The following is a 15,420-nucleotide window of genomic DNA, read 5'->3' as shown; positions in this document are numbered from 1 at the left end:
CTCAGCAGTCAACGGTGCAATTCCCACCACCTTCTCACCACATAGAGCTTGGAGGTTTACAGCCTTAGGGACTTCTCAGTCTCTGCAACCAAGAACAAAGGGTTACTACTCTTTGGCTTCCCCTTTTTAGCTTCCTTCCCCTGAGGCTTTTATGCAGCCCCAGGCTAATTAGGCTGGCAGCTGTTTCCCCTTTGCCAATCAGGCGCAGGTTTCTTTAGGAAGCTCCAATCTAACTCCCTTAATTGGAGCTGGTGTGGCAAAGGGCTGGCTCAGGAGTCCTAGCCCAGCACCCTGTCACAGGAAGTCAGAACTCTATGGCATAAGGGAATTTTTAGCCCTTAGCTCCTTATTTACAGGGACAGGTGATAAGCCATATGCAGCAAAATGCATCATCATTCCTCTGAAATAAACAGAATGATCTGTCTTTAAAATCAAAGGTAATCTCTCTTTGCTGTACAATCTGATATTGCCTTAGGAGGGCACGCGCGAAAAGTCACCAGATGATGTAACTTTATTCCTGCTGGTGTTATTTTCAGTGATGGGATTTAGAAAATGGAGTTCTTAAAGATCAACAGGGCAGGGTGTAAATATCTGGGCAATTTCAGTAGCTTTTATGCCATGCATTTGTTTTTCTTTACTGTTAACATGTTGTATCATTTATCAAGATAAGTTAGTATAGGCTATGCTTTTAAAATGGTGTAAAATAATTTTAATGGCTCTAATAACAACTTCAGATTAATGCTGGAAAACAGATACTCCAAAATGTCAAACTGTGTATGTATTTCTTGGCTCAGATATAAGTTAAAGTAAATGCTGCTTTTGTATGGAATTTCTTTGACTGCCAATGGAAGAATTGTAATACATTTACTGAGAACAAAAATTTGAATGAAACATGGTAGAGTAAAACAGCAGTTATTTCCTTTTTGCCAATCAGAGTGAATTAAAATAATAAATCATTAGGACAATAAAGGAAGACAGTTTGAAAGGGGGCTTAGTTACAAGTAGGTATACGTCAATGAAAGAGATTTACAAAAATGATAGGTTCACATATAGCTCATCTATGATCTAGAACTTCCATTAAATATTGTGTTTTCTTTCCATTTTAGTGATAAAGGGGGTAAAACATAAAACCTTGTTTTTTTTTTTATTAATGTGTATATTAAAATAGAAACTTTATGAAGGCAAAGCAAAGAGGTAATAGTTGTTAAATGGAAAAATAACTGGCACTCAGTAACTACAATGGCCAAAAGCCACTTTTGTTTAAAGTTATCAGAGAATCACTGGATGGAAGCCTTTGGGAAATAATTCGTGTTATAATATATTGTTACTAATTACTGGGTCTGTGAAGCGCGCACCTTCATTTGTGAGATGCAGAAGATTGTGTGTCACATTTATCCATGGTGAGACCATCAGTGTTATTGCACCAGTCATGAGCTTGACCTTCTCAACCCTGTAAAAATTTTGAAGACAATAGTATGTGAAATGATTAATGAAAAGCTTTGTTGTATTGTGACTGTATTAACTTTTTGCGGAATAAGGGAAAGTTAAACTGTAATTCTGCTTCTTTGAAGATACTATACTTGCAGGATTCCAACTCTTGGGCCTCAACTTCCTTGTGCAAGACAGATAGGAATTATACAAACTCTTAGGTTTTTTGGCCCACTGAAACACTTGAGAGCAAAATGAAAGCTCTTCTTTATGCTCCCTTCCAGCTGTCACTGCTTCCTCTCAATTTAGAACCTTCTCAGGAAGTTCCTGAATATGCAGGAAGCAAGAACTTTCCTTAAAAAATAAAATAAATAAAACAAAACCCCAGCACAAATCTCAAATGTAATTTTTCCCAAAGTCAGAAGATGCCAGCCATCCTGAGGACTGAAATAACAGAAAAGCTTGACCTCAACATACTGTCTTAGAACAGAATCCCAAACTCTAAAAGAAGGTGAGTGCATAGGAATCCTGCATGCTGATATTATGAAAGAAGCAGAATTACAGTTAGGAAGGATGTACGTAAGCCTGTTTATATGATATGGCCATAACTTTGTCTTAGAATCAGGGAGCTGGAAACCTTCCACATCAAACACTGTTCCTCTGGAACCGCACCTTCTAGAAACTTGTCAGTTGGTAGAGATCTTTCACGCTGCAGAAAGGCAAGCCAAGGTATCTTCTAAGTGAACATTTGCAACTAGAATCTCAACTTGATCAGATTGGTCCTGTCAACCACTTGCAAGATAGAAACCATACTTGAGAAGTTTATAGGTTTACTCAGTTTGTTCTGGACCACTTGTAGTATAGATTTTGAAAGAGTTATACAGGACCACTCCATGATGAAGAAGGTGTCTTTTATAAATGTTGCTCTTTCCAGCAAGGGTTCTAGGTTACATTATGCTTTTGACATTAGAGTGGACTGAGCTCAGGAACCATGCCCACTCCCCTTCGTGCATCGTGCTGTAGAGATACTGGCTGCCATCAGATGACTGTGTGTTTAGTGGAGATCCTGAAGATCGTAGAAACTCTTGATTGTCTCTGCACCTAGGAATATGATGCTGCCAATGTGCTGAGCTTGCACTATTCCAGGAAACTGCACGAGGCAAAGTTTGATGTTGGATCATAAGCAAGGTACTGACTTTGAGCAGAGCAGTTCAGTGCCTAGGCCAACTCAAGCATTCAACAGAGCATCCCTTTTGTGGGACTTGAGGAAGCACTACCCAAAGGACTCCCACTCCCCTCTGCTAGCATGATGCCTTCCTGGGACATAGGACTCAACCAGCCAGAAGGCTCCATGAGTATTGTGTAGTGAGACACTGGTAGAGAAAGCCTTCAGCACAGATGATTCCCTGAGAAAGTGCACGCATACATGCATGCATCATGTATAGGTGCCCCAAATCCATTAAAAACAGCAATGCAAGCCTAGCCTGACTATTAGACAAAGCAACCATTCTCCACCCTTGTAGACAGACTAATGTGGTGAGGACAAAGCCAGTTTTTTAAGAAGTTGCAGACAGAATGCTTGTAAGAACAACCATTCTCAACTTTCACAGGCAGACAAACTAGGGAGCAGCTGCCTTAAATCAGAAAACAACTAAAGTGTTGAAGGAAGCCACAACTGAAACCTAAGATCTACAGCTCAGCACCATTTGTGAACTCATTAATTGGAACTACTGAAGAGGGAGAGCCCCCAATAAAGTCTATGACAGAGCTTCCTGAGGTGGGACAACAGCCTAGAAAGAGCTGTAGCAGCAACAGAAAATGCCAGTGCCCAGCTCCCATGGAGAACCCCTCTATTGATCATTGTCATAAAGAAAATGATTAAGAAGGTTCTAGATGGAAGCGAGGTATTGGCAGCTGGAATGGAACATGGGGAAAGGGCTCATGTTCCACTACCAATGCCTCAGAAGGCTGAAAATCTGAGAGGTAGGGGAATTCCAAATGTCTCATGCTGCAAAACTGAGACCCAGTAATGGAAATCCTATGTGTATGGTATCTTTTAAAGATGTTAATGATTAATGCTCCTTTTTGAGATGATGGAAGGAGACCAATTGAGAGCCTAACAATGGTCTTGTTGTGTGCTATTTCACAGCAAAGCCCAAAAGGATGGTAAAACTAAATTTGGCACTTTTAAAAAGGACATAAAATTGCTTGAGGCTTTACTGCCCTGAAACATTTATTTTGGTGTATGCCATATACGCCTTGAAAATTATTTGTTTGAAAAATGTTGTTTCACTTGGAAGAAACACAGGACAGGAGGAGAATTGCCACCAGCTGGAGTTAGCTCATAGCTATACAAAGATTCCCTCACTATTATTTTATCTTCTTGAAGTTCACTGCTGACAGATGTAATAAAGTTGTGAAATCTGGGCAGCTTCCCAGGGAAATAAGGAATCTTTAGCTCTGGCTCTGAGGTCAGTATGGATAGGGTAGTGCTGAAGGTGGGAGGAGTGACAGTGCTGATATTTTATAGCACCCAAAAGTGCTTCACAAAAGACATGACCCACATTCCAAAGAGCTTACAAACCACATTGTAGACATAACATGAATTAAAGGATAAACAATGGGGATGAGGAGGTATATGGGTAAGAATTTGATAATGCATGTACTTATTTTAATGGATTTGTACATCTTGGCGGCCCCATAGGCTTTCTTTTTCATGTCTATAAAAAGTTAGGTAAAGATGAAAAATAGTGAATATTATTGTCTCATTTAGTGTAGGCATTGTGGAAGAAGTGAGTTCTCAGGAGTGATTTGAATGAGAAAGTAGCACCTTAGTGGAGCAGAGTAGTGAGGGCATCCCCATATAGGATGGAGAAAGACACTTTAAACACTTGTGAGATAAATGGACAAATGGAGTGTTGAGGCCAGCATCAATGGTGGAACAGGCCTGGGCAAAGCGGGAGGAAGTGAGAGGATTGCACGAGTTATGAGGAGAGATTGGCAGATTGAGGGAAAAAATGGGAGTATTGAGGTAGGAGCCTCTATGTCCTAATCAGACAACTGTAGCAGGCTCATGAAAGTGCGCTTGCATAATATTCAATACCCAGAGTGGAGGTAGGTGCTTGGTTGTACTACAGGAAAGATCAGAATACTGGCTTATGTGTTTCCAATATTAATACTTTACTGAACCACAAATTACTTTAAACAAAGAATTGATACCCATCAAAGAGCAGTGGTACAAATCTAGCCCAGGTGCAAGTTGGTGCAGCTTCACTGACCTTAGTGGCACAATATGTAAGTGTGCTAAATTTGGCTCAGTATGCATAAGTAAGCACAATTGTAAATTTTTACATAGCAACTGTGTGTAATTTTAAAAAAATATTATACTAAAGTATTTACTCTTGTATATAAATCTTTCCTGGGACTCTTAAAAATAACAGAGCATGCCTTATTGACTCCCTGGTCTCTGCTCTCCTTTGTAGGTCTCTAGTTTATTGTCTTAATCTGTTTCATACATTTCCTGATTCTCTGCACTACCTCACTTCTGTAGACCACCAGACTACACCCAAGATCACTTTTGAGAAAATTCCTTGAGATGTGGTTTCTGCAGTTTGGCTCTGCTTTTCCTCAGGGGCAGCAAGTTCTTTCCCTGCCATCCTGGTTTCTGAATAGATTCCCTAGACTCCGTTTTCCTCCTGGCTCCTAGGTTGTTTTCTCGAAAATAAGATGAAATGACAGTTCCTGTGTCAGTCTTAAATTTAGATCCCTTTTTCATATACATAGAAAAGATTAGAAAACCCCACAACTTAATTTCCTTGTGGTTTCCCATTGCACTCCAGATTACCATCCCTTTATTCTTTTACAAAGGGAAGAGTGTGTGTGTATGTGTGTATATATATATATAGAAGTAGAATATATATATATTCTACTTCTAATACTATTAATCATGACTCCATAGATTGTGATTTGAAAGCTTAGATGGTTAAAGTTTCTTGACTAAAATCCTTCTGTAACCAAGTATCTAAAATCTTGGGTTAGTACTTTAAAAGATACCTAGGATGACAACTTGATCACACATTCATTGTTACATGTTGCGGACCATCTCAGGTAAGTATCTCAGAGGACCAAGCATCAGGAAGGGTAATTCAGAATTATTATACTTGTTTTAAAAGGCACTAGGGCAGATTATTTAGGAAGTCTTCTGACATAGGCCACCTCAGTTTAAGGGGGAATCCATGTATCCTTGGAGAACATTCTCACTGAGATAAAGCAACCATTTTTGCTCTCTCCATCAGCCCTAGGAGGGGGAATGAACAAATTTGGTTTAGATGCACTCTTCCCCACCCCATCCATAGAGACGTATGCTAAACACCGTTTGGCCAAACCCTGACTTCTGGGTCATGGTATGTAAAAGTGCAATGAAAGCGTAGTCTCCCATCAAACATAGGAGCACAGGACTTGCTATAACAGATCAGGCCAGTGGTCCACCTAGTTCAGTATTCTTCTTTGACAGAGGCCAGCACCACATGTAAGAAATCTTATAATAGGCAATTATGGATTACTTTTCCTGTAGAGGAAATTTCTTTCTAGTGTTCAGTCAGTTAGTGGTTGGTTTATGCCATAAAGCATGAGGATTTATATCTCTTCTAAAATGTTTTTGTCATGTCTACTCCTACTGGGAATTTTCTCTCACCATTTTGTAACAAACAGAAGGCGGAAACAGCCTGTTACCTCCAGGGAGATTCCAACACAGCAGTTTGAGAATATTTTCCAGGAGAGGAACATTTTGTTTCAATTGAGCAGTTTAATCTGTACTGTAATATAAAATGCAATAAAAAACCAACAACCCCCCCACCACTAAAAATACACTAAAACCCAAATCATCTTCAATCTATTGCTTGGACCTTCACTGAGGGCCTTTTGTCTGAAGAGCCCGATGCCCTTGAGATTGGGGGAAGATAGGAGTGGACCTTCTGTGCCAACCTGTATAAAAACTAAAGGTAGATGCTGGACCAGTGGTCATTGCCAGAAAACAGTAAAAGGGAAGGAGGGAATGCACTACTCCCCACCTTTAAGGTAAGGATAAGCTTTGCCCTGAGGGGCTAATGGTAAAAGAGGTCCATCATGATGGATGGGGGATGCTGGAGGTTATGGTAGGTGGTACCACAGGTGGAAATGAGGAGCCATGGTGGAAGCGGGGGTTGACATGGAAGAAACCTTGGGAAACAAAGCTGGGGTAAGGGTCCTGTGGGAGGTAAGTTTCAGGGAAAAGGGCAACAAGGAAGATTGTGGGTGGGCAACCAGAGACTGGGGAGAAACTGGAGCAGGTGATTTGGGTTGATCCAGGATAACGGGGGGTTCAGCAGAGGTTGGGTTTGGGTTAGTGAAAACAGGTACCAAAAAAGTAGATGTGGAGAGATTGCAAGGACCTGAAGGAATTTGGTGGCATAGGGCTGGGTAAGGCAGGTTGTTGGAGCAGGGAGCCTAAAATGATTAGTCACACAGTATGAATACTGAATAATAATGACAATTATAATAATTATAGTTATCATCTCAAATGGTCACAGCACACTTTTCATGAACTACAACTAGTTTCATTTTCAAACATTTTAATCCTGTGATGCATGTATGTGAAGAAATCCTAATCTATTCCTGTGAAAAAACCCAGTAAACAAACACAAACCTGACAAAAGATGAAATTCATGCAATCATTTATTATAGATGGGTTGGGTAGGTCCACCGATTAAGGCTGCCCAATACTTCTCATTGTAAAGCCCTGTTTTAAGTTGCTTATGATTTTGCCAAACTTTAACCATTTGGGCTGAAATTTAACATGGTGTTTGCCCCAGGCTGATTTTTTTTTTTTTTTTTTCCAGCCAGAACAGTTCAGCCATTTCTGAGATTAGGGCTAAGGAAAAATTTTGTTCTTTCCCATGTTAAAAAATCTTGGCAACCTTTTCTCTGAATAGCTCCAATGCCTCCATACTTAGGAGCAGGGGCTTGAAATTTGCCAGGTGGGTGACTTTTGTGTCAGGGATGTGCCTTTTGCTCTCCCTGTACAAATCTTCCCAAATTTATAAGATTTGAAAAATTGCAGTTCACACATGCTCAGTAGAGACCTCTTTGATGTTAGCTGCTAAAACCTCCCCGATTCCATCCTCATCTGAGCATGGCCAAGCCTCTGATAGCTCCTAACACAGATTGCCTATGCCATCCCCAGAGTGAGTATCCTTCATCCCCTCACAGCTCCCAGTGCTGACCAAATGGTGCATGTGCCATCCTTACAGAGCAACTGAGCATGCTCCAGCCCATGGTAAAGGGGGTTGAGAAGGAATTTTTCTGTAATGGCTGCTCCCAACTGCTCAGGGGCAGGGTGGGGCCAGGCACTGGGATTGAGAGCAGAGAGCCTGTCTCACCTGTGGTCTCACTTACCCCTCCCGGCTGGCACTTCAGGCAGCATGGAGGAGGAAACTGCCTGATTTAAATCCAGAGGAGACAAAAGCCAGACCATGGGTGAGGAAAAGGAGTAGGTTAGTACAGAGTCTGGTGAGCCTGTCTAGAGCAGGCAGAGAGAAACTGAGACTGATAGCCAGGGGAGGAGGAAAGGGCAACCTTAATTCTGGCATTTCCTATCAATTCAATGCTCGACTTTGCCACCTTAATGTTCTTTTAACATAGCGTTTTTTCATGTGTGTAATTATAAATAGTTTGCAAAACTCTCATAATATAAAACTACAAATGATGGAAAACTGAACATCATGCTTTAAAAAATAATTTATCTTAAAAAAAAAAAAAAAAAATCCTATCTTGGAATTACAGCAGTTTGTACTTATTTTAAAACTGTACATTTCAAAATAAGTTTCTACTTAAGAAGTTTTAACATTTCCATAACTGGCCTTTCTGCTTTCTGTAGCTAGGTGGAGTGTGCGCAACACTGAAATCAAGATGTAATAATGGGACTATAATACAAAACTTGGTAAGAAACTAACTGAAAAGGCTTATAATGTTTAAGATATGCCTACATATAAACTTGTTAATTCTTTTTTGGGTATAAACATACTGTGTTGTAACTTTTGGCAATTCTGTAAATAAGATATAACTTAAGTTTGTGTTTTATGTCCCTTATGTAGTGCAACACTTTCACTCCAGCCATCACATTTAATCGTGAGTAATGTGTAAACTATCATCATATTCTGTTTTCCCATCATTGTCTCTGCCTCTGTAATTAACTTAGAGTGTTATGGACAGGATGCAAATGGGAATGGGCACAAGGGAACATTGTTATTCTGATTAAAAAAAAAATAGAAATAAACTGATACAAGGAGAGAAGAGAAGGGTTTGCTCTTGTTAAAGAGTTACCCTTCAAGATCCCTTGATCAAAGTGACCACTGGAAAATCATAGGTCTTGCTGGTTTCCTGTCCAAATATTAAACAGCAAATTGGTCTTCATTTTTTTTATTGTAGATATTTCAGGCCTCATCTACCTCCATCAACTTCTGAAAATGTGGTAGGTTGGCAAGATTTTTTTTAAAACCAATAAAATGCATTCTAATCACAGATCTGTAGCTGTAAAAGTAAAGGAAAAGAGATGTCTTTTTTAAAAAGAAATCCACCACCCTGCTTCTGCCTGAACTCTAGCCTACAATGTTGTATAGCGTCGTAGATTTTTAAGGCCCGGAGGGAGAATTATTATCATTGTCTGTCCTCCTGCATAACACAGACCATAGAATTTCCTGCATCAAACCCAGTAACTTCTCAATGAACTGGGGACACAGAGAGCTGAGGAACAGAGGTTAATTGACTTGCCCAAGCTCACACAGGGAGTCTGTGGTTGAGCTGGCAACTGAGCCCAGATCTCCTGTGTTGCATTCCAGTGCCTTCACCACAAGACATGTCTCTTTCTCAAGACTTGGACTCAGTAAAGCACTGTCTTTGGCAGGGAGCATTTGCTTTATAACTGTGTCATTATTCCATGTGAGAACATGGAATTATATGGCAGGTCTGCCTGCAATGACAGGGGACTGGTCTCAGTGATCCAGGAGGTCTCTTCTAGCTCTATCTGCTGTGTTTCTAACATCCATTCTACTCCTCCAGGAACAAGTTCAGAAGTGTTTAGGATTGCCATGGCATCATAGGACAGATAAGGGAGTATCCCATAATTCATCACACTGTGTATACTGAATTGCTGGAAGGAACCAGTATGACTGCCTCTATGGAAGATGTTCGTAGCAGCTTTGTTCTTTGTGTTCCTTCAGACTATGTAGATGAGTGGTAAACCATTAAGTTCCTTTTCAAAAACGTACATAGCACCCTATATTTTTCAAAGTGTTGTAGAAGCATTCATGTGCAGTTATATATGTAGAAATACAATCAACCTTTTTTACCTATGGAGAAAGTGAGACATAGAAAGGTTAAGTGACTTGTCAGGTGGAACGGTGGTTTAGTAGATTAGAAATTGGTTGAGGAGATCTGTATTCTAACCCAATGTACCAGGTGCTCCACTTGTTTCCAAGGCAGAGTATGAGTGCTCCTATCCTTGATACTACACAGATTGGGCTACATTCTCTGCTGTGCCAAAATCTGCTCAGAGAACTGCAGGGGAGGGGAGGAGGAAGAGACTGTGGGTGCCAGAAGGAAAGTATTCTCTGACTTGTTCTGTCCTGGCTCCAATGAAGTTTAGAGCAGTTGGTAACAGCCTCCAGGAGAGTGTATGGTAACTGGGGATTGCTGAAGCTCAGCATCCTCTGGCCACTCCATCTCCCTTTCTGTTGCCCTGCCAAAACCGTGCAACAGGGCTACGAGGCGGGTGGTATAGGAGATGGCCCATTGGGTGCACCATGTATGTTAGAGTCCTGCACTTAGGATGGAAGAATCCCATTCACTGTTACAGACTAGGGACCGAATGGCTAGGAAGCAGTTCTGCAGAAAAGGACCTAGGGGTTACAGTGGACAAGAAGCTGGATATGAGTCAGTGTGCCCTTGTTGCCAAGAAGGCTAACAGCATTTTGGGCTGTATAAGTAGGGGCATTGCCAGCAGATCGAGGGACGTGATCATTCCCCTCTATTTGACATTGGTGAGGCCTCATCTGGAGTACTGTGTCCAGTTTTGGGCCCCACACTACAAGAAGGATGTGGAAAAATTGGAAAAAGTCCAGCGGAGGATAACGAAAATGATTAGGGGGCTGGAGCACATGACTTATGAGGAGAGGCTGAGAGAACTGGGTTTGTTTAGTCTGCAGAAGAGAAGAATGAGGGGGGATTTGATAGCTATTTTCAGCTACCTAAAAAGGGGTTCCAAAGAGGATGGAGCTCAGCTGTTCTCAATGATGGCAGATGACAGAACAAGGAGCAATCGTCTCAAATTGCAGTGGGGGAGGTTTAAATTGGATATTAGGAAAAACTTTTTCACTAGAAGGGTGGTGAAGCACTGGAATGGGTTACCTAGGGAGGTGGTGGATCTCCTTCCTTAGAGGTTTTTAAGGTCAGGCTTGACAAAGCTCTGGCTGGGATGATTTAGTTGGGGATTGGCCCTGCTTTGAGCAGGGAGTTGGACTAGATGACCTCCTGAGGTCCCTTCCAACCCTGATATTCTGTGATTCTAGAGAATGATGTATTTTCTTCTGGTGTTTGGGTTGCAAACACTGGCGCTGGATATTTGATTTACTCTCCACCTACATGTTCATGAAGGAGGCAATCTCTCTGGAGCACAAAGTGAGGGCAGCTACCCCTGCTAACAGTGCTTACTGCCCCAAGAAATGGAATGGATGGGCATGGCAGTTACCCAGCCCTGTCTTCACACACTGCTGAAGGGACTGCAAGGTGGAACTCAGTGGCTGCTCACTGCACTCCCTCAGTATTATGAGAGGTATTCTATCTTGCACACAATGCCTCTTTCCACCACACCGTTGGAGCACCACAGAGGTTTCTCCATCCCTCCCAGATCTCCCCCGCCCCCCCATGGCCGTAGTTTGGATCTAAAAATTGGAAGCAAAATGTTAAATACATTCAACATAAACCAACAAAGGTAGTAAGAAATTTGAAAGAGTTTATTTAGAAAAACCTGAATCTGACAACTACAACAGGTTGGCTGCGCTCCTTTCAATGTGCTGTGAAAGTGGCTTACTATGCCTTGTAGAGGGCAGATGATTGTTCAGCATCAGTGACTTCCCCTGCCAGAAAGAAATGATAGTCTTTGAAAATTTGTGGCAGCTCAATTTAAAAAAAAAAAAAAAGATGGATGATCTAAGAATTAAAATACACCAATCCCAAACTGAGGTCTGAGCTGATGAAAAACATTCCGTTTCTGCCTTTACCAAGAGATGTTAGGATACCACAGAATCCATCCCGGATGTTTGAGGACACACATCCCATAGTTCATCCTGGATGATTAAGAACACATCTGCTTCCTTTTGTCAAGGCATTTATTTCCTGTGTTGTTGATGGAGTGGGTGCACATCTTTCAGCTCTTTCTGAATTCTGCATTACCTCCGATCCACAAATGTGCAAAAACTATATATGAAACCATACCTGTTGACTAAATTGAATCTTAAGGAAGGGTTGAGTTCGTATGTGGATACAATTTATTACTAGTTAAGTACTGGTCATGACCTTGCAAAATAATCAACCAGCACAGAACCTTACGTCCACAGAGTTCCATTGACACAAATGGGGCCTCATATGGAAGGATGCCTCTTAATTTGAAGATCCCTTTGACAAAATGGGGCCTAAATTCCTAATGGATATAGGTATGTACATTAAAGTTTATAGCTTTAAATTAAGTCACTACATTCCATACAAGAAATAGGAGGGAGAGATGGTTGAGCACAGGACTGGGAGCCAAAAGCTCCTGAGTTCTTACCTGGCTTTGACGGAGGACTGATTCTTGCTTTGTGCCAAGCAAGCAGTCGGTGCAGTAGGTGAGGGGAATTCCTCATCTGTAGCTATTTTCTACCATCCTTGTTCCAAAAAAATTATTGGAGCAGACTTAGGGCTGCATTAAACTATGCTGGCTTCTAATGGTCCCTAACTGGCCACTTCACTGGTGGGGATCACCAGAGTGCAATACATTTCAGCCTGCCCCTCCCCACTCCCTATGCCTCTTTGCATTGAAAGAGGTGTGGGATAGAGTTGAGACCATGATCTGGGCCTTAATCTGGGGCCTTGGGTGAAGTAAAGCCTTAATCGCTGTCTTTATCCCATTTGTAAAGTGGGGATGATAATCCTTAGCTGTCTCACAAGTGTGTGCTAAGGATGAATTAGGTAAAGTTTGTAAAAGAAAAATATTACAAGTAGTGAGCATTAATGTTCTATAATGTAATTTAGCTATAAACCAACATTTTTGTCAATTTCCTCATCATTGAGAAATTCGCGAGTCTGGTAGATGCTACAAAATCTTTTCATAAAGCTGTAATCTTCTTTTTGCCTCGCTGTCATTAGGACAAAAGTTGTTGTGTAAATTATGCCAGGACTGCCCTTTGATTAGACTAGAAATTAAGAATTTATTCAAACTGGCTTGCGTTGCTCAGTATTTTTTAAAGAGGGACATGTTTCACAAGGGATATCTATGTTGCGATGTAAAGTACATGTACAGTGATTGCTACTGAAAAGTCAGCATTCACCTACTGTTACTACTTACTAGTGTCTAAGAAACTGCAAAGGTTTCCTACCCTAAATATCAGAAGATACCTTCGATACCACTGTGTGGTAACATTTAGCAAATATTGACATTTAGTAACAACAGTATAAATAGTTTTCTTTGGATATTTTTGTTGATAAGGGCTCAGTTGTGCCTGTAATGAACTGTCCTGCATTGTGGGGAGATTTGTGCCTTAGGGAGGCAAAATGGCTTTTGAACTCCCAGGTGCGCAGGGGCAATGTGCTGGTTGGTATACCTCTTAATGGGATGCAGCATATGTTTCCCACTGCAGCAAACCGGTTTGGCAGTGCAGGGGTGGGACATATGGTGGTCAGTGCCCTTATTTTGCACAAACAAAGGTTTCTAATACAATTACAATAGAATATAGTGTAATATAAATAATTAGGATGTGGTACTGCTTTGTATTAAAGTAGTATTTTTGAATCAATCTAAGTAGTGATAACAGCCATGAATTTTGAGTCAGAAATGTCTGTTGAAGTAAATAGAAGGCTTTTCAAAGGATTATTTTTCCACAAAAGATTAAGGACCAGATTCTGATCACAGATACTCCAGGTATGTTCTGGTGTAACTCCATTTCCTTCAATGTTAGTAATTTTAGTGGAGCTACATCAATATTCTTCAAGTGTAACTGAGATTTGAAATTGGTCCAAACTCTGAAATCTCTAATTTTGAACAATGTGTATATTTAACATACAAATACAGTAAGGTTTTTGAATAGGTTGAGATGCTGTATTTCCATTTAGTTAACTTGCTGATGGATTTTCTTCTTTTGATATTTCTTTCATTCCTTTCCTTCTAAAAACGGAGAGCCATATTATGCCCTGGCTGACTCCCATGGAACTCCATTGACATCTAGGGGGCAGTAGAGGGGTAAATCAAGTCAGAATTTGACCGTGAATCTGTATTCTACATAACACGCACACTTCTGTGTTGGATAAGTCAGACCTTAGAAGATGCCTTAGAGAGATCTCTGCATTTTCTTCCGTTTATCAATTTCTTCCTTCCTTCCTTCTCTTGCTGTCCACTTCTTTCACATTCTGACTGCTACATCATTAGTCATTTGTTTCTCTCTTCCTGCTAAAATGCTGAGTCTTCCACCTACCATTTCTCCCTATTATGCTTCTTTTTAGTGGTTCCAGTTGAACACCAACTATAAGAAAAGCATCAAACTGTTTATATGAAATATGTGGTTCCAGATCTGACATATATGCATGTAGGAAGGAAGATGAAGTAGGTAAGCGTGGTAACTGAAAAAGATGTTTTATAGGAACAACTGCTTACATAAGTGATTTAAAAATATCCTTCCAGTTAAAACATTTTTTAAAATGTAGATTCTGTATTAGTATCACAAAAATAAATATCTTTCTTTGAAAAGACGACTTTACAGATAGTTTTGAAAATCACCCCCTGAAGGTTTAGGAGCTTTTGTCTCATTTTAGCATAAGCAGGTAGTAATATATTAAAGCTTATTTAAACAAGGAAATAATCTATGGAGACTCTAGCCCCTTTGCAGGCTGACTCTGGCAAACCTTTTTCTGAACTTTACACAGAAAATCAACTTTGCAGAATACTGGCGCAACAGGGGACTGTTCTTAGTCTGACTTTGCTATGGTTTACCATGAGGATTTAGTGACAGAGTCCTGTGGCACCTTATAGACTAACAGACGTATTGGAGCATAAGCTTTCATGGGTGAATACCCACTTCGTCAGATGCATGTAGTGGAAGTTTCCAGAGGCAGGTATAAATATGCAGGCAAGAATCAGTCTAGAGATAACGTTCAATCAGGGAGGATGAGGCCCTCTTCTAGCAGTTGAGGTGTGAGCACCAAGGGAGGAGAAACTGCTTTTGTAGTTGGCTAGCCATTCACAGTCTTTGTTTAATCTTGAGCTGATGGTGTCAAACTTGCAAATGAACTGAAGCTCCGCAGTTTCTCTTTGAAGTCTGGTCCTGAAGTTTTTTTTGCTGCAGGATGGGTACCTTTAAATCTGCTATTGTGTGTCCTGGGAGATTGAAGTGTTCTCCTACAGGTTTTTGTATATTGCATATTGCCATTCCTAATATCTGACTTGTGTCCATTTATCCTTTTATATAGGGACTGTCCAGTTTGGCCGATGTACATAGCAGAGGGGCATTGCTGGCACATGATGGCGTATATTACATTGATGGACGTGCAGGTGAATTAACATTTTTATTAATGACCTTGGCACAAAAAGTCATTGTACTAATAAAATTTACAGATGACACGAAACTGGGAGGTATTGCCAATATGGAGGAGGACTGGAATATCACACTGGAATATCTGAACAACCTTGAAAACTGGAATAATAGAAATGGG

The 15,420-nt window shown here is 40.7% G+C and overlaps 1 long non-coding RNA gene across 1 annotated transcript; it reads left to right on the top strand.

The window, feature by feature from the left end:
• Positions 1-5,381: 5,381 nt before the first annotated feature.
• On the top strand, positions 5,382-15,215 carry LOC117872195. Its single transcript, XR_004644422.1, has 5 exons — positions 5,382-8,404; positions 8,559-8,592; positions 8,893-8,935; positions 14,215-14,318; positions 15,178-15,215. It is a non-coding gene; the product is annotated as an uncharacterized LOC117872195 (long non-coding RNA).
• Positions 15,216-15,420: the final 205 nt, after the last annotated feature.

This window comes from Trachemys scripta, chromosome 2 (genome assembly GCF_013100865.1).
Source record: "Trachemys scripta elegans isolate TJP31775 chromosome 2, CAS_Tse_1.0, whole genome shotgun sequence".
NCBI lineage: Eukaryota > Metazoa > Chordata > Testudines > Emydidae > Trachemys > Trachemys scripta.
Note: the sequence above shows the minus strand (reverse complement) of the source record. Positions and strands in the feature narration are given on the sequence as shown.